The 20,532-nt window shown below is 33.6% G+C and overlaps 1 protein-coding gene across 2 annotated transcripts in view; it reads right to left on the bottom strand.

Annotated features, from left to right (window-relative positions):
* The window catches only part of CADM2 (cell adhesion molecule 2), a 1,062,587-nt gene that overhangs the window by 38,777 nt on the left and 1,003,278 nt on the right, over positions 1-20,532 (bottom strand). The window lies entirely within an intron of this gene.

Genomic DNA, 20,532 nt, shown 5'->3' with positions numbered 1-20,532 from the left:
GGCTGAAGGGACATGAGTAGGAATTAAGTCAAGCATATTGAACAAGATGGCTCCCAGGATCTTTCCCATCTGTTATTCTATTACAATATGCATTTCACTTCACTGTTTAATAAAGATACTATACAGTACTAAACATACTATATATGATATATATTTATTTAATTATATTATAAGACATTGTCAATGACATTGTCATTATATTCTAGGATCATTGAATTAGTGCCAGAGAAAATAATTTGTAGTACTCTTTTTACATTATCTTTTACTGATTGTTACTCAATAGATTAATTTTCAAAAATAGGTTTAGTCATATGTAAAAAAAAAAATCCTTATTTGTAGGGCATAATTTGATATATATCTATCAGATCAACTCTATTTTTGCTATAATTCAGCTTATGTATATTGTTAATATTATTTGACCTGTCAAGGATTGCAATTCCTTGTATGTTTCTATAACAAGCAATATTACATATGTGGTTTCTAGATAATTATCTTTGTAATTCATACTACTATCAATTTGAAGTGACCATCTTTATTTTATTTATTGTTGTTACATGAATTCAAATCAAAGGGTTGAAAAGATTAAATAGAGCAGAGGTTAATGAGAAATTTTCCAGGTAGTCTAAGAAGGAGGAGCAAGTCTCAAGCAATTTTTACCAAGACGACCAACAAGCCATCACTTAGGGCACAACTTGAATATAAAATATAAGTGAGAAAATATAAAATTCAAAAGTAATATAAATAAAATCCAATTAAGAACTTGTCACAGAATCCTCATGTGACAATAAAAAAATAAGTTTCTGAACAGCTCTTGAAAAAAAAATTAGCTCTTATGTTGTGAAAAAGAAGCACCATCTTTTGTAATTAAATAGCTGCATTGTTAACTACTTCATATGAGGAAAATGCCAAAGTAGACCAAACTTTATCAAAATAAGTCATATAAACACAGTTTGGAGTTTTAACAAAATACCATTTAAATCTTCCCGTTTAAAAATACAATTAACAACCTATCAGAAGTAAAGAGGTCGGGAGCTCCAAAAATACAATCAACTTCTTATGTCAAAGAAAAAACTAATAAGAAAACTAAATAAATAAATAAATTTGCCAAAGCTTTCAAAACAGCTTTTCTGCCTTTAAAGTTCTGAGATAATTGAATATCAGGTTCTAGAGAAACAAATGTTTTCTACTATCCATGTGCACAGGTAATGTCATTACTGCAGTGAATGTCTACTGCAGGCACACCATTTTCCTTTTGATTATTCAAATACTGGGAAGAAAACAAATAATATAGCACCAAGTCTGCTTGTCTTAAACTGTTAGGATTCAAGCTTTTAGCCTTTAATATGCAATAAATACCATTACATGTATATCTTCAGTGAGTCATTACTGCCAAATACTCTGTATTGCCATACTAATTGTTCTTTTTCTCATATACAAGAGAACACTTGGGGAAAATAAAGAACATTTCATTTCAAATGCATTTATGTTTTGAGAAGATACTTGTTAATTTAACATTGGTAGGTGATACTCCATATAATTGAAAACTGAAAAAAAAAAGATTAAAATGCCTTTTCAAAGCATAAGCCTCATAAATTTGTGAAAAGATAACCTTATTAGTCAAATTACATAAAATTCATCTGGGTCAATTTAGAACCAAATTGTCCTTGAACTAGAAAAAACATTAAAATGAACTTCTTTGCCTTTTAATTATTATGCATCAAGATTGCAAATTAAAATTTAGCTCTTTAAATCCTCTTGGGCGACTAAGGAGTTTTGAAATTGTCATTTTAGTTTGCACAGATTACACATTGCCTTCTTCCACCTCACCCAAGCATTGGATTAAGCATCACATAAGGTTAGTATTTTTTGTTTGAAAATTCCATTTTTACAGAGAGAATGCAATGATGAGAGTTCCAGTTCATTTTTCAAAATTACACAATATAGTAGAATGATTCTACAATGATTGATAATTTTTCACAGTTTGTAATCAGATATGTATGATGTTCAAATGTTCTGCATAAATGAACTAAAGATTTAGTGTCCTGCTTTTCTTCTGAGTGGATATGTAACTGAATGGAAAAATAACACCTAGTTTGTTTTGCTTCTGATATGAATTTGAAAAACAGCTGCCCATCTCTTTCATTCCCAGTCTACAAAGTAAGATTTAACTTGACTAGGAAAGATATTGATTTTTATATATTGGCATATTGCCCTTTGGAATACCCTCAATCTGGGAAAACAAAATTGATTCTCAAATCCAAAATTATCTTACACATGATGTTTTAGAGTACCATGGTTATCTGGAATTTCATGATATGATGAACCTGGGACTCCCATGTTACAAACCATGTGGCCATGTCAGCAAGATCCGTTTCTGATTCCCTGAGCTACAGCTCACATTTTCTTCTTAGCTCTGTCTTGGCCTGAGATTAATCTGCAGGGGATGTTCACTAGAAAGAGCAAGACATTATTCACCTAAAATTTAAGACAAAAATGTCTTTTTTTGCAGTTTGGTGTAAAAACGTCATGGTCTCTCATTATTTTTCCCACACTTGTTGAACAGGACTTGAAAATTCAAAGTCTTAGAGGAGTCAAAAATTCTTTGTAGTAATTCAAACATTCCCTTGGGCTAGATAGTATTACACTCTTTAGGAGTATGTAAGCTGGAGAGGTTCAAATCAACAGCCAAAGTTGATAATCTGCTAAATTCTCTTTTATTTGCTCTTTCAGGAAAGTCCAAATATTTTCCAAGTGCCATTTGCTTGGCAAAAGAAAAGTGTGGACTAGGCAATAAGAGTTAAATCTCGTACTTCACAGCCTGATGCAATAGAACAAGCTCCATGACTATATTTCTTTCTCTCTTTGGCTGCTAGAAGGCTCAGTTTAAGTTTTCGTTCCATGACTAACCAGTGTGTAGAAACTTAGAAAATGTAAAGAGCAGCCTATTAACGTTACCCCCAGTGTCACTTTATTCTTCCCTTCCTTCTTTTCCCTACCCAAGTATATCCTCACTTGTTACTACTTTTTATCACTAGTATAATTATTACTATTCTTTGTACTATATGTATTTTGTTAAGCTTTTAAATATAGGCAGAGTTTAAATAAAAACTATTACATTGCTGGAATCTGGGATGTAGTGAAGCTCAGCCTGTCCCTCTGCTGCTACTAGGATACAAAGATTTAGGGGATATAGAGTGCAGCAGGATGACAGGGCGACTAGAGCCAAGAGGTCTGTTCATATTCTCAAATTAGTAAGACTCACTGTTGTAGAAAGGTACCAACAAAGGAGTTTTAAAGCAGAATGATCCTCAAAACATTCCACTCATAATTTTAACAGGGTCTAGGTAACCTCCAGGTAGAGGTCACCTGAACCTCTGTAGCAAATCCTCACTTGTGACATCTGGCAGCTTATTCCTAATTGGAAAAGAAAATTCAAGACTAAAGATACACCTGCCTTCATGGTTCCAAAGTCTCATCCTATTCTCATCCATTACTCTCTAAAATAGGAATCAAACAGGTCAAGTGCTGCTCCACAACTTCATCAGGTCAGGCAGAGTTTCCACGTTGGTGGGAAGGGATCACCCATGGAATGGGATGAGGTACGTACTTCTAAACTCAGACCCTCTCCCCTGATTCCTGCCAACACGCTGACAATTCCATTATCAGAGATGAACTTTTTTGTGTCAATGCACTAAGTTTTGTGATAGACCTCTTTGGGGGACACATTTTGACAGGGCAACATCCCACGTTAATCCCTTATATTAGCTGACCAGAGAGTATTGCTTTCAAAAATTTGCAAAAGTTGGATATTGAAGTAATTCCTGGGAGATTACATGATTTGGTACTGAGCCAAACATTAATCACAAGTTATTAAAAGCAAAAGCTTTTTTTGTACTGAAGCTACAAGTAGAAACCACTTATGACTGTCCCCAAAGTCCTATTCCTATGAATAGGAATATGAATAGGGGCTTTTGCAAGAAACTGAAAGTCCTTCTGTACCTCAATGGCCAGGAAAGGTGGTCTGGCTTGGTCAGTAGAGGCCATTCATGTGGGGTAGAAAATGCTCAGATAGGGAGTTGCGACTTGTGTCAGCCCAAGGGTGATGGTGAGATATTGATGGGTTTTGCTTAAATTTACATTTTATGAAGATGTCTCTAAATGCTGTGTGGAGAATGAGAGAGAAGAAATAAAATTGGAATCAGGAAAAAAAGTTAAGTGGCTACTGCACAAATAGCCAACAGCAAGGATAATTTTTCCTCTATATTATTATTTTGTTAAGAATTAGTCTAGGCCTATTTTATGAATATGATAAAATTAACCTGAAGATTTAACTCCAGGCAAATGTTAGATAAAGTTTTAAGTCTCGATGAAGCACAGCATTCATCTTGCATCCCATGCTCTCTGTACATTGGATTATGGCATAGTGTCATGGTTTGGTTTCCTAACCATGAGCTGAAGTGTCCCATGGCACCACAATGACCTCGCAAGAGCACTGTGGAATATTTTAAATTTGTCAGGGAGCCAGAGCAATATCTGTTGAACACCACATGAACTACTATCTGGTGACAGTTCAGGGTTTCAATATTAGTACCAAATTCTTTCCTATGGTGCCATTACTTTGTGAATCTGGGGTTTCAGTATTTGCCGTGATATAAAGCAAGTACCATGTAGATATCAATGTATAAGTCATATGCCGCTTCTTCTGGAATGTTATTTATTTTGACATTAAAAAATAAAGATATAAAGGAACTTTCTGGTTTTGTTTGTTTTTGTTTTGTTCTTTTTTTGCAAGATCATTCTCCTCCATCAATCTATCATTCACTATCTTCCTTTCTCAGTAGCGCAGTTATAAGAGAATTTGGATATGCCTTACCAGTCTTTTTTTTCTTCCAGTTTTACTGCAATATAATTGACAGGCAACACTATATAAGTTTAAAGTGTACTGAATAATAATTTGACTTATGTACATGATGAAATGAGACCAACAATAAGTTTAGTGAACATCTATTTCATACAGATATAACATTAAAGAAATAGAAAAAATATATAATTTTTCCTTGTGATAAGAATTCAGATTTACTCTCTTAACAAGTTTTATATATAATGTATAACAGTGTTAATTATATTTATCATGTTATACATCACATCCCTAGGACTTATTTATTTTACAACTGGAACTTTGTACTTTTTGACCATCTTCATCCTATTCTCCCTCCACCTCAACCCTGCCTCTGGTTACAACAAATCTGATCTTTTTCTATGAGTTTGATTCTTGCTAGAGCAAAGGACACATGGTCTCCATCTGGCTCACAGACTTATTTTATTTTGAATCCACAGACTCAAAATATATATGAAAGTGTATTTAACCATTAAAATCCTATATTGTAATATTATGGACTGCCTTTTTAAATCAGATAACCTGATAACAACTTGACTTATAGTTCTCCTGCATAGCAATAATCAGCAGAAAACACAGGGCTGCTCCCTTTTAAAGAAAGCTTTTCTCCTCACTCTGGCACAGTACATACTAATTTACTTTACCTGACTGATACTAGTAGTTTACTGGAGTTTGTCCCTAATTTAATGTGACAAAGAGTTTTAAATTAGGGATTCATTGTTTAAGTATGAAGTTTTAGTGTGTTTATGCCATGTATCTGTGAGTGATGCAGAGAGTGGAGGTATTTCTACAGCTATTAATACTAGTATTATTAATAGATAAGATGTTTTGAAATTATTACATATTAACAGGCATTATTCTAAACACCTTATATGTATTATCTCAGTATACTCACAGCAATATTATAGTCACAAAAATTCTACAAGGTAGTGTTCTCACTTTTTAATTACAGATGTGTCGAGAACTGTGAATGTTCTCAGATTTTATCCTGTTTGCAAGCTAACAAGTTAACCTGCCACAGCCTCATAGATGATGGCAGAAGACAGAAGACTCTTGGATTAGAGACAAAGGAATGTCTTGCCATTCAGCAGCTCACATGCACTGCAGTTTGCATTGATTTCCCTTCCACTCCAAGTGCCATGGCTACAATGAGGAGTGGACTAGCAGATGCTGCTGCATAGTATGTTTTTATCAGCTGAGGTTAGAGATACCTGGTCTTTTGTAATGGACTGCAAGAAGGCTGCCCCACATTTGTCATTTGCCCTGGGGGGAGACATCATCTTTACTGAGCTGGCCAATAAACCTGCAGTCTGCCAAGAGGGAGATACTGTCTCTATCTTCTAAAGCTGTTTGCTAAACAAACAATCTTTTTGTTTTTTGTTTTTTTTCTGGTACACGGGCCTCTCACCGCTGTGGCCTCTCCTGTTGTGGAGCACAGGCTCCGGATGCACAGGCTCAGCAGCCATGGCTCACGGGCCCAGTTGCTCCATGGCATGTGGGATCTTCCCGGACCGGGGCACGAACCCGTGTCCCCTGCATTGGCAGGCGGACTCTCAACCACTGCGCCACCAGGGAAGCCCTAAACAAACATTCTTTAAATGGAAGGATTGTCTTTTTATAGTGGTCTGAGATAGGAGAGATAAAGAAAGAATAATATATTGCTTTAAACCTTTTGTTTTCAAATAACATTTCAATTTTCTTACACTAAATGATAACATCATAAATTTGATGACAAATAATAACTAGAAACCTGCTGTAGGTAGCAGATGAAGGGAAGAACAAGGCACCTGTAAAATTTAATGGAAACCTAAACTCTGAGACTAAAATAATAAAACATTGAAACACAATTTTAAAACATCCCATATATGAACCAACTGGTAGTTTCTAAATCTTTCTGCTCCAGAGAGCTTTAAAAATCATAGTTTCTATGAGTCAACCTTAAATCTATGTATCAGAATATTTAGGGGTAGTATTAAAAATAAAGTTAAACAAATTTAATTTTAGAAAGTTCCCCAGGGGAATCTGATGTGTAGTCTTAGGAGAACCTGGAGATCATGCAGCTCTGAAGATGATCTCCAAGTAGGTGAGTGAGGTTGAATCAAGGTGACTTGTGTGTCACCTCCAGGAGGCACAGTGGAAGAATGATGGTACTAAAGGAAGCATAGAACTAATACAGCTCTCTACTCTGTGAAAATAGTGTGTTAACAAATAGTGCACTGTCAAAATGACATCAATGTAAGGGGATCTCAAAGAACAGACTCTTCTATGTTAATTCAGAAGTGAAACAATGAGTAACATGAATTCTTGGGGACTCAAGCGTTTGCTCATTCAAAAGGTATAAGTTGTGGAAGCAGCTCACCAGGCAAATACAGGCTGATTAAATTTACCCCTTATGTTTATATATCTTCTTACTTTGTACCTATACTCATGTGATTAATAACTAATTATCCCAGGTACTTTACCATTAATAAGAAAGTGTCCTGGATTGATAGGTAATCCAAGGTCCATCAATATTTTAGATTCTTTCTTTCCTTCTTGGCTCATGCTGCCATCCACTCATAGCTGTTCCTAACGCACTGATAAATCTTCCAATTTTCTTGAACAATTTTTCTATCAAGTTCACAATTTACTTTTCCAACCTAAATCCTATAATGATCCTTGGAAATTCCAATATCCAACTGAAACAGACATTCATACATCTACAACTATATACCAATGGCTTGCAAATTCATAGCTCCAGACTTGTATATCCTAGTATTAAATATTAAATTCTAGTCTAACCGTTATCTCATTGCTTTAAAACCTTTCTCATCCTCATCTCATAGCAGCTGGGCAAACCATTCATATGGCCACACTCTGGATCACCTAGATGTTTTCCATCTCAGAATTTTTAATTCTAATATCCTTTATTTGCCAACAAACTCTTAATTTTCGAGATATTTATTATACTCTTTTCTTCTCTCTCTCTACTTCTCTTATTAAATTCATCTGTTTGTCCAGTCCATTATTCTACTTTTTATTAAGAACCATCACTCCTTAGAATCCTTGATCTTTTGCTTTCACTACACTTGTCTAATCTCAATGCCTTTTCTTCTTCAAGCAAAGCAGCTATACATGCATTTAAAACATGGCCTATTCAGAAACCTGAAAATAATCAGAAAACATTGTAATTCTGAACTAATATAAGTTCATGGAATCCCATCTCAGTTGAAGACTGAATTTTCTGTTCATTATATACTTTCTACATGATCCCAAGCTTGGCTTTAACCAATTCTATATGTCCAATAAGTATTCTTAGCTCCAAATCTGTATAGTCAATCATCTAGTCAATATTATGTCTCTACCTGGAGATATCAAATACACAACAAGCTCAGTATGTTCAAAAAAAGTTCATAATTCTACTTCTACCACCAATGTTTCTTATCTCCGTGAATAGCACCACCATCTATTAATTTTGTTAAGCTAGAAACTTGTATAAGTTTGGTAAGCTAGCTTGTGATATCCTGTTCTTTAGTCCATAGAACCAAAGAATTAGAAAAACTGTAGATTTACATGTTAAATTATTCCACCTTTCTGTAAGTAGTTCTAACACCCTAGTCTAAACCATTATCATCTCTCACAAGAATTGTTTCAATAGCTCCTTAACCTTTCTCCCACCATCCTCTCTTGTCTATCTCTTATACATTTGTTCCCCTACAGCTAGAAATATACATTAAGTGCAAATCTGATTATAGTATTATTTTGCTTAAAACTAGTTAGGGTTTCCTTTTCCTTCCCTCTTTCCCTCCCTCCCTTCCTTCTCTATTTCTTTCTTCTTCAGTTACTCTTAGGATACTAGCTCAAATCATAAAAATAAGTTTAAGGTTCTGCAGGATCTAACCCAACTAACTACCACATACTTTCATACCATTCTTTGGACAACCTGCATTCCAGTCTCAGTGGTGCCCTCTCTGGATTTTTGAATGGCCACCTTCCTTTTCACTTCAGGACTTGTATATTTGCTATTTCCTGTTCCTGAAATGTTCTTCCTTCTCCTTAGCTCTTCGTTCCCCAACTTCACATTTTGCACAAATCCTTCATATCTAGCAAATATCACTTCCTGAAGAAGATCCCCTATGATGACCTCTTGGAGCAAACCAGAGAATGCTGTACATCTTTTAAATAGCATTTATGAAGACATTGACAGAGAGTTCCCTGGTGGCCTAGTGGCTAGCATTCTGGGCTTTCACTGCCGTGGCCTGGGTTGAATCCCTGGTCGGGGAACTGAGATCCCACAAGCCGTGTAGCATGGCCAAAAGAAAAAAAAAGACATTGACTATCTACCTTGCTTTTTATTCTGTCCCCAAAGTTTACCATAGTGTCTGATAGAAGTAGATGATAATTATTCGTGGAAGGAATTAAGACATCTTTCCCAGAAATTACAATGTGTTCCTACCCAGCCTCCTTTTTCATTTGTATAGCAACCATTTCAAAACTTCACTACTTTCTTAAAGATTCCTTCTGTGCAAATTTTTTATCTGTCTTGGAAAACTGTCTCTCTTACTTTATAGACAAAACACAGTCCATCAGGTAAGATCTCTCTTAATTTTCCACTTTCCCTGAACACACTTCCCATTGCTGGCAAACTGGTCTCTGTCCATTACTACTATCATCTTCTCTCCTCAGTCTCATTGTACAGAGTGTCTCCATGTGATCAAGGCTAATGCTTACAATAAAATATAATATATATTATATAGTGTATATTATATTATAAAATAATGTTAGATTATATAAATATATATATATATATATATATATATATATATATATAATCATGTCATTTTGAATATTTAGGGCTTTATTCTATCAGCTTTTCTTTTTTTTTTTAACCCTATTTTCAACCTCTCTTTTTTTCCTGGCTCTCTTCTTACACCATTAAAAAGAAATGTTAAGTTTATATTATCCTTCAAAAATGTTAATTGACTTTACATTGCCTTCTATCTGCTTTGTATCACTCTTCTTCTCAGACAACACTCTTGAAATAATAGATTGCACTAACTTTCTCTACCTTTTACCTCCCATTTACTTCTCAAGTTCTATAATCTGACTTTTATGCAACCATTTCATTGAAACTGCTTTTTCTAAATTCATCAAACACTCCCAGTGTAAGTCAAATAAAAAGTATACTTTTCACAGGCTATCACACTTGGCCTCTCTGAGCCATTTGGCAATATGGACCTCTTTGTAATTCCTAAGAATTTCCCACCCTGGACTCACAAGACATCATCCCACCACTCTGGCCACAACTTTGCATCTTTGCATTCCTCAACATAACCCTTAGATACTTTTATTCTGTTTTGCTTTTTAAATTTCGGAGTGTAAACTTCAACATTCTTCTCTTTTTAATTTACACATTTAATAGAATATAACTTTAATAAGAGTTATATTTAATCAAAGCCTTCATCTATAGAAAAGTCAGTCAAAAATCTGTATTTCTATCCCAGATGATTTATCCTATGTCCTAGTTATTAATTAAACTTCTTCACTTGGCTCTTGCAAAGGTATTTCAAACATTGCATGTTTAAAATGTAACATATCACATTTCCCCCTAAAACACCTACCTCTTACATTCTTTACTCTGATAAAGTGCACCAAATATCCTGGAATCCAAGCTAAAATCCTGGGAGCCATTTTGGTATTTCCTACCCTTGAATGTAAAATCTTTTACCTAATCACTTACAAAATCTATCAATTTAAACTGTCCCAAATCTCTTGACCTTTCCCTCCTCTCCATGCCTTTGGCTCTCGCTCTTCTCCAAGTTCTCATCTTTAATTACCTGGATTTCTTGAGTGGTTTCCTGCCTTTTCTGTTTTCCTCAATCTCCTATCCAACACACCCATCAGAGGCTTTCAAAAGCCTAATTTAAACTTTTTTCATTTTACTTGAATTATTTCTCATCACCTCCTGAATAAGCTCTAAAGTTTTAAGTGCGACCTACCAAATTTCTTGTAATTTGACCCTTCCTAGCCATAGAATAAGTACTTATTGAATCGGTAAATGCATGGATGAATATTTTAAGATTTATCTTTCACCACTGCTTCTTTTTTATGTTTAATTCTAGCCAAACTGAATCTGTAATGCTCTCTTTATACACTGCTGCTTTGCTACTCTTCCTTTCATCTTTTACATATCCAAATCCTAGTTGTGTTTGAAGACACATATCTTGCAGATAAAAACATTGTTGAAGGAACTGGGGAAGTCTTATTCCCCAGGTTCCCAGAGAGGGTAAAATTGCACTTGCCAGAAATGTCATAACAGTGTCAAAATTAGAAAATTAGCTGCAGAAATAACAAAACCTAAGTTGTCATCCTGTTTATTTTATCACACTATGAAAACAGGAGTACTTTAAAACAGAAATGAAAAATGTACATGCCACATGCAAGAACTAAGCATGTATGCTTCTCCACCACCACTTCATAAGTATTTTAATTATGCTAATCCTGTCTATATCTGGTGGGATCACTCTGTTAAGAAGCTTCCTCTTAATATTCACTTCACCCTTCTCTCCTTTTAGGTTAGGTGGCCTTTCTCGTGAAAAGTAGATCTTGTATGCTACTTATCATTACGAAATGCTTATTGTAAAATAAAGGTTTACAAATATTTAAATAAAACAAATATTTAAAGAATGAATTGATGATAAATGATATATTTGTTTCTTTTAAGAGTCTGACCTCACTGGATTCACTGATATACTAGTTTTCCTACTGATCAAAATAAAGACCAGACCATGGAATTTGATTACTATTTTAAAAAGTACACGAAAAGCAAAAAAAAAAAAAAAAACTAATGATGAATTGCTTAAGGAATGTGAAAACATCACCTTCACTCCATTTTACATTATTATATCACAACTGGAATATTACATAAATGACTTATATTAACCAAATACTATGGAAGTAAAAGTTCAATTGACTAAATTAAAAAAAAAATCCCATTTTTTAAAAAAAGAAATGAATATATTTTATATGGAATTCTCTTAGAATATTAATGTTTTTCTTTTCCCAATTAAAAAATAATAATAATTGATTCCTGGCCAGTGGCAGTTTGAGAAAAGGTTTAAAAAAATAGAAAAGTGATGAGAAACATATACTTGCAGTATTTTACATCTAAACAGTTCCCACATTTATAATTATGACCCCCAGTTTATAGATTATGGATATATAGTCAAGAAGATGTTAAAGTTAATGATTCTAATAACAAAATTAAGTTGTAGTTATGCAAATAATACAATGAGCTTTCATTGGGGGGTTCATTCTAAAGGCTTAAATTAATTCTTTACTCAGGTAATTATGTTTACGTTGTATTATCTTCTTGGTGTCTCATTGATCAAACTTAGGAAGTGACTCCCTCTAGTTTTTGAACAGCTAAACCTTCAGGTGAAATTTAAACAGAACACTTTCATTTTAAAGCCAAACTTCACTGAGAGAAGAAAGTGACAGCCTTGACCTTGGATAGATTCCAGAGAGGTCTTTTATGGAAGGAAGATAAAAAAAATTATAGCTCCATGCTGAAAATAAGATGAGGGTTCCAGGAGAATGGGGTAAGGGAGAAAGTTATTAAAAGTAGTAGGAATGATCAACAAGTGTAAGGACAGGATTTTCAGTGGAAATCCTTTATCTTGTTTTAATATTTAGTTAATAAATTGCTAACACTAGATGTTTAGAAAAAGCCAGTAAAATAACTAATCCCAATAATGGTTTTTCAGATTTAAAAATGATATCCCCATCAGGTTGAGGTAGGGATGTATAGAAAATAACATATAAAATGTATCTGTTAAATTTTATGAAGAAGAATTTTATCTCAGAATATTTCAGAACAATAAGGTTTTAACCAGATCTAGTCTGTTATCCGTGTATTCCTAAAAGAATATTAACAAGACTCCTACACATGTATAGGTGCTTCAACAAAAATATTTAGAGTTTACATGTTGTTTTTCTTGATTTGATTTTCTAAATTAACTGTTATACTATTTGGAAGGAAATACAATGTAGTGAATAGAATTACATGTTTGTAAATTTTAGTACTAATTTGTAAACTAGCTATGCGATCATCAGTAAAATGAAAAAGTGGAAACTTTTAACTTTAAAAGGCCCTTCCAGGTTGAATAGTCAGTGATTCTCAGTGGTGTTGTTTGAAAGAATATGAATTCTCAAATTTTGATTCCCCTTAATTCTGTTTTATGGTATTATAGATTTTTCAGATGAATAGGTCTTATAATATTTTAATATTTTAAAATCTCTTTCCTCCACTTCCTCTTCCTAAATCATGTAATTTGGACTACATATAAAATTAGAAACTGTCAATCAGTGTCTTACTTGTTTATAGGAAAATAATACCTATCATGGGTTATTGTGAAGAAAAAGATGATTCAAAAGAATATGGTTTTAGGCCTGGGTAGAGCATCAGATGGTTTATGGTCATAAATAAAACAAAACAAAACAAAAAATAAAACAGTATTTGCTATGAGCAAGACATTTTTTAAAGCAAATTAAGTTATAAATATATTTAATTTTAAAACTACATTATAAAGTTGATATTATTATTTTTGCACTTTTTAGATCAGGAAACAGAGGCACAGGGAGTTTAAGGAAGGTCACAAAGCTAATGCACGGAAAGGTGGAAAAAAGAGTCCAGATAATATAAGTCCAGAAGCCATGATCTTCACTATTTTTCTATAACCATTTTAATTGAATCAAAATGGATGTCAAATCCCAACAGAAAACAGTATCAGAAAGTTTGTTTAAGCTGTTGATTTTGGCTACAAAGTGGGTGATCAGGAGAGACCTGGACTCATTTGAAGAATGGTGAAAAAGGACCATATACATTAGTTTTATCGATATCACAGATGGAACTTAATATTTATTTTACCACCATAATGTGAGGTTGGAAACTTTACAAGCAGGATAATGTTCAGGTATGTAAAACTTTGTAAGAGAAAATACTGGAGGGAAATGAGTGTGCAAATGGAAGTGATGGGAGAAGAGATTGGCATATAGCTGGGAAACAGTGACCAAAAGGCCAAACATTGTGGTCAGAGTGTGACAATTCATTTTTAACCTTTTAGCTTTTCAGAACATTCAAACATACATGAATTGGAAGTGTAGAATTATGTTAAGGAAATTACTGACACTATTTCAAATGGCAAAAGGATTTTTATCTACAAGTTCTGATTAAAAAATACCACAAACTTGGCCTTCCCTGGTGGCGAAGTGGTTGAGAGTCCACCTGCCGATGCAGGGGACACAGGTTCGTGCCCTGGTCCGGGAGAATCCCACATGCCGCAGAGCGGCTAGGCCTGTGAGCCATGGCCGCTGAGCCTGCGCGTCCGGAGCCTGTGCTCCGCAATGGGAGAGGCCACAACAGTGAGAGGCCCACATACAGCAAAAAAAAAAAAAGAAAAAAAAAAACCCCAGAAACTCTCTACTCCTTCCTGAAATTCTGGTAGAGGACCCAAAATTGAGAAACACCTTGGAATTCACATAGCCCACTGGGGCAAAAAGAAATGAATTTACTTGCCTGAGATAACATGTCCAGAGGCTAAATCAGGAGGACAGAAAAATATCCTGCTCCCAGCAATTACTTTCACTATCTCATGCTGAGTCCAGACTTGACGTATTTTGTTAACCTAGTGAAGCAATAACTATACATTTAAATTGTGTTGTGTACTATTTTTAGCTTTTGGTAAAGAACCATTTCATTTTAAAGTTACTTTAAAAATCCCACATTGATGGATTATCAAGGAAAAATCCTACATTGATATATTACCAAATTGAATAGAGAAATTAGAAGTACGAATATGAAGTAGTAAAATGAAATCTTAGAACTTCCTTCTCATTTGCATATTCTTTTCTTTCAACTTGGAATTAAGATGGAATATATCTGGATTTAACCTGTAGGACTAAGAGAAAAGTATATGAAGATTTGTTTTTTGTTCCCTAAAGCAGCATTTTGAGATACAGTGCTCAATTTCCAGCTAACTCTCAGAACTAGGGAATAGGATACCTAGAAATACCAGAAAAATTAGACTGTCATTCTTAGTCCTTTTAAAAACCTATTCTATATCCCACTCTGAACAAAACTTTCTGGACTGTTGGTGGTAAAATGCCAGGGAACACAAGCTGTAGCATAGGCAAACAAGTATAGTTCAGAGTGAAAACAAGCTGAATTGTATTTATTTTACGTGTTTCCACTCTACCAACTTAACTCACTTAATAATGTACACATACTTTAAGGACATCAAAGGCAGATATATAATATTATGTATTAAAGCCTGTGATTGTTCTTTCTAAAATCTTCTCTCAAGAAAATGATTTTCTATTCTGAAAATCTATTATCTCAGGACGGAAAATTATTTGTCTATGTGACACTAAAATACCTTAAATAGTAAGTTAATAAGACATATCTGTATCAGTATATTATTAATGTATGGCTAGCTCATTTTTAGAGCTTTTTCCCCCTGCAACTAACATTTTCAAGGCACTTAATTCAAATAAAAGAAATAGATTGTATCCATACAAGTAGATTCGGAAATATTTCAAATGAGGAATCTCTCACTACTCAATGAATTAGATGGGTATTCTTCACACCAAGATTCTAAATGATTTTCTCTTGTGAAGTAGGTTATTTAAATGATACAAATATATATATATATATATATATATATATATTTCTCTGTGTCTAATAACAAAGCCAGCCCTATCAAGCTTCATCATCTGCCCTCTACTGTCTAGAGTGCTTGTCTCTTTCTAAGTTTAGCCTGGAAGGAAAATTACATATTAAAGTACCACTCTTTGCAAACTGCCCCTTTTCTGGCTCCAGTTCTTCTGACTAGGATAACCCTACTTACTGCGTTTGGCCCTTCAGGCCTGGTGCTGGTAAGAGCATCTTGCTATTATGAGTTCAATTGTGCTTCTCCCTTATTAGTTTCCCAAAGTCTGCCTATATTTCTGTGAAAGTGTCCTCATTAAAAACTCTTTAGCTACACCCTTTTGAGACTGCAATCAGTTCCTACTGATATCCTGAGTCACACACTATCTAAATGAGTAAAAACTAATAAACTTATAATCAATATTTAGGAAACATGACTTCAAGAAAAAAGAAAAAAATGCATTAAGACCATAGTAATTTACCCAGTTTAACAGACTACCCTAGAAGAGCACTATACTTCTTTATTATGAAACTTGGGTTTTAGACATCAAAAATGGTTCAAATGCTTTTGAAAGAAATGTTTCTCAGTGAATCTAATGCAATTCTTCATGTTAGTTCAAAGTCGCTTCCTCCTTTCCTACTTAAACTTTCATTGATCAGCATTCTTTGCTTACTAATGGGTTACATAAAAGGCCTCTAGGAATGTTTGAGTTCATCTCTTTTTTCTAAAGTGAAAAATAACTGGTCTTAAATTAGGTATTCCCTTTATTATACTGAACACTTTGAACAGTATTCCCTTTACACTAATGTAATTCTTTAAACAATATTGGTGAAGAAAGTTTAATTTCTGTTCTTACTCACCTGTTAGAATTTATAGTAACTTTATTGACTCTATTTTATTGACTCTTTTTTAACACAATGAACGCAGATTTTTATCTGTGAAACTGCTGCATATCATTGGTCTTGACAGGTTTTCTGGCAAGAGTTTAAACCTGTGCATCTACTGGGACAATTGCTTTTTCTTCGTCATTTTTCTTAATAATTTTATAAAGACATTGCTTTAATTAAGAGTCAGTGTTATCACAGCTTCAGCATAAGCAATTCTGATACAAAATCGTATAAATATTATGTATGTATTTGAGAAGCCATTTGGAAAAATCTGTCTCCTTGCCCTGCAATCACCTTACAGACACTTTGCATCAAGTACCTTTTAATTTTCTGGCCACAACTTAATTTAAATGAGTACAGCAAACTAATGGGAGATTATTTGAAATCTAGAGAAATAAACTACTGTATTATTGAAGCAAGAGATGTTTTAAAATATAAAAATTATCCCAGTACTTACTGCAAGTCCATGAACTTATATTTAATAGATTGTATTAGACCCTTCTCAGAAGTCACGCTTTGTGGCATTTGCTCTTATTTACTGTCCTGGCAGAAAGTTCCGGCTGAAGTCAAGGTCACCTTCTATCCCAAAGTTGGTATAATTAGTATCAATTCAGTGTTTCGACAAGCTTCCACAGGAGGTTATTAACTGTGTTTCATGTGGAGTGTCAAAGAAGCAAGGGCAGTGCTGGCAATCTTTTCAGCTTCAAAGGCACAGCACATAAATTTAATTCATTGGTTAGTAAGAAAGATACAACCAGTTTATTAATGATTTTTAAAATAATTTCAGAGGTGTTCTGGAAATACATTTATTCATATATGTAGGCCAAGGTTTTAAAATATAAAACAGATTATCCTCCTAATAATAAGTAACTCATTTATTCTTAATATTTTATGAGCGATTTGCTTTCTGGAATATAATAATTACAGAAATTTAAAAATTAATATTTATATGTGTATGCATATTATATAAAAATGAATTCCAGGAAATGGCACAAAGTCTACTAGGGAACATTTTCTTTTCTTTCTTAGAGGTTGTTTTGCAGGAAATGTATATATTATTAGATTATATTAAATCTAGAATTATTATCATAAAATCAATTAAGACACTCACATTTATACAAGTAGAAACAATATTAGTAGAACTGTTTACTTAAAAGAAATATAAACTAATGGAACAAGATTTCTGTTTAAATTTATCTAAGCCAAAGAAATAAATAAGCTTAAAATGAAACTCTTAAAAATGTTTGATGTTTTAAATTGCACAAGCCACAAGAATGCCCTTAGAAAATAGAATAGAGCATAAATGTTCTGCTTCCCTTAATAGGTGGTATGGGAAAGAAAATATGAATACCGGTTTTCTTCAAATATTTCCTAAATGCCATAAAGAAATAAGTAAATATTTAAAGATTTTTAAACTTTACCAGAATTCACCTTCATACAAGTCAGAGGCAAACACTCCACTTGGTTTCAGAAATGGTTATATATAACAAGTGATTCTTATTCCAAATAAGATCTACTAGAATAGAAAGAATAACTTTAGCACCCTATGCTATCTTGGAATAACCTAATCTGAAACATTGCCATTATTCCAATGTGTGGGTCTATAGCTGAGTAAGAGACCAGGACCCCCAGTCAGTACTCCCACCCACGTCTGACCTGTAGCCACTCCCTTCAGCATTAATAATATGGTACTTTTAGCAAGGTTGAGAGGGAGCATACATCATGCTTATTCTTTCCAAGTGAGAAGCATTTTTAATATCCTGTTTCCATTATGAACTATGTTTCATGTATTTAATTTTGAAACAGAGTCAACTTTATATAGTAATTATGGTTTTTAAAAAGACTAGTGGAAATTTAGCTATACTCACAGCTTAAATGTAGAAACCTATCTTTTTGCAGATAAGCAGCTCCCTCTATATGGATCATCTGGAGACTGAAATATTACTTAATTTTTGTCAAGTGAAAAAAGCCCAACATATTGACACTTAATTTTTAAAAGCTCACAGCACCATGCAAATTGTGTTTTATTACCATCAATAAAATCAGAAACATTTTTAATAGCTAAACACTCATAATACAAGCTCATAAACAACTTCTTGATTTGCACACTTTGGGATTTAACTCTGTCAAGATGATATATTTTACCATTGCAAATGCTCTATTTGAATGCATTTATTATGACTAACTCAGAGCTATAATGATTTTACTCCATTCATTCTTTCTCAGTGCTGGTGTTTTCTTTTATTCTGATAAACGTTTCCTTATCTCTATGTATTCTATTTTTTAAGTATCTGTGCCAAAAAGGGGAGGAGGGCACACATTAATGAAACCAAATAAAAATAAAATATAGACTAGATTTTCTTTGACATAAAGGAAATAGAGATTAGAAGCATGGGTCAGATCATTATTGCTTTTTAACCTGATTTAATTAAATAGATGTTTCAGACAGTGATTTGATGTGCTCGTGTATGCATTTTGTGTTTAAGTTAGCATATTGTATTTTGAAGCCAGAGAAATGAAACAACAATTGAAGTAAAGGAATCTGCATACAAAACTACTATTTCATAAACAACATTCTAGGCAACTGCAGTTCATTAAAAATGCCCACATTAAATATGAGTAGAATGTTACAATTAATCTCATTTTCTCTATACTGGCACAAAGTAAATACTTCGGCAATTTATTTTCATTTGATATAGCTTAACTTTGTGTATATGATTTTTTTCTACAATTCACTAAGATTGCTTCAAGGAATCTTTAGAGAAGGAAGATCTTTCAAACAGTAATATTTTGGGATTATACTTAATGATCAACCATGTCCCTAAATTCATATACATTTAAATAGTTAAATTTTATGATTCACATGATTTTAAAATTACAGTGGACCTTTAATTCTAGACTGGATCTATAATTATTGTAGATGTATGCTAAAATTCATTCTATTCTACATGAATAATTTAAAATATTTTACTTAATATTACATTTTTAGACATAATAACTAAATTAATGTGTAATTTAATTGTGAAGAATTGACATTAAGTTTGTGCTTGACATTAAACTTTTGATTGCAGAAGCATGCATTTCAAAAAGACATCCACCTTAAATAAACATATTGCCAGCTGTAGCAAAACAACCAGGTAAGAAACTAGGCTGCCCCACCCGTGAAGTTCTTTTTGTCAGAAAGTCCTGGGTAACCTAGATAACTGATTACCTTGGGTAACCTGGTTTCTCCCTTCCTGTGCTCTAACTCCCATTCTTATGCTTTAAATTAACCAAGAAAGGGTGAACCCACAAAACTCTAGACACCCCACCTTTGAACCCTAATAAAGGCAGAGCCCAGGTCTGTGCGCTCTCTTTCTCTTTTCACCAGTGACCTCACTATGTGGCCCTCCAGAATCTCTGAGTAATAATTTTGTTCCTCAAAGTTCCCTAGTGGTTTCTTACTGAAGTACAGCCTGCGATCATATTAAGAACAAGGGCTGGTCCAACCTCAACATTTGGCCCTGGTGGAGGAAATGTCTGTGAGGGCTCCTAAAAGCAATAGGAGCTGAGGCAAGTGCCTCAAGCATTCCTAGCGAAAAGCATCACTATCAATAGGCTGGGACCAACACAACAGTACCCATCTCTAAATTTTGAGATTGGTCATTATTATTCTGGTTGTAGATAATTTGATAATGGTTGATTTCTTAAATTTAAAAAAATATGTCTTTTGTTTTTGTTTTGCAGTGCCATTGTGAAATAAGATACCTTTGCAATTACCTCATTATAGTTAATAAATTGGTTCATATTACTAGAAAAATGGTATGATTTTATTAACAAAAAATTATTTCACCATTTTAAAGTCTGATGTAAAACTAAATCAATACTTGAATCAATAATTCATTTGGATTTTTACATGGATTGTGCAAATATTTTCATCATCACTTTTAGGATTTATTTTTTCCTATCTGATATACTGAAATGCATGAAGTATTTGAACAGACCCTTAGTATTAGGACAGGGAGTATATCAGATATTTCACATCTTCTCTCCACATATGTCATTTCATTTCTATACTTGT

Source organism: Delphinus delphis, chromosome 4 (genome assembly GCF_949987515.2).
Source record: "Delphinus delphis chromosome 4, mDelDel1.2, whole genome shotgun sequence".
NCBI classification, from domain to species: domain Eukaryota; kingdom Metazoa; phylum Chordata; class Mammalia; order Artiodactyla; family Delphinidae; genus Delphinus; species Delphinus delphis.
Note: the sequence above shows the minus strand (reverse complement) of the source record. Positions and strands in the feature narration are given on the sequence as shown.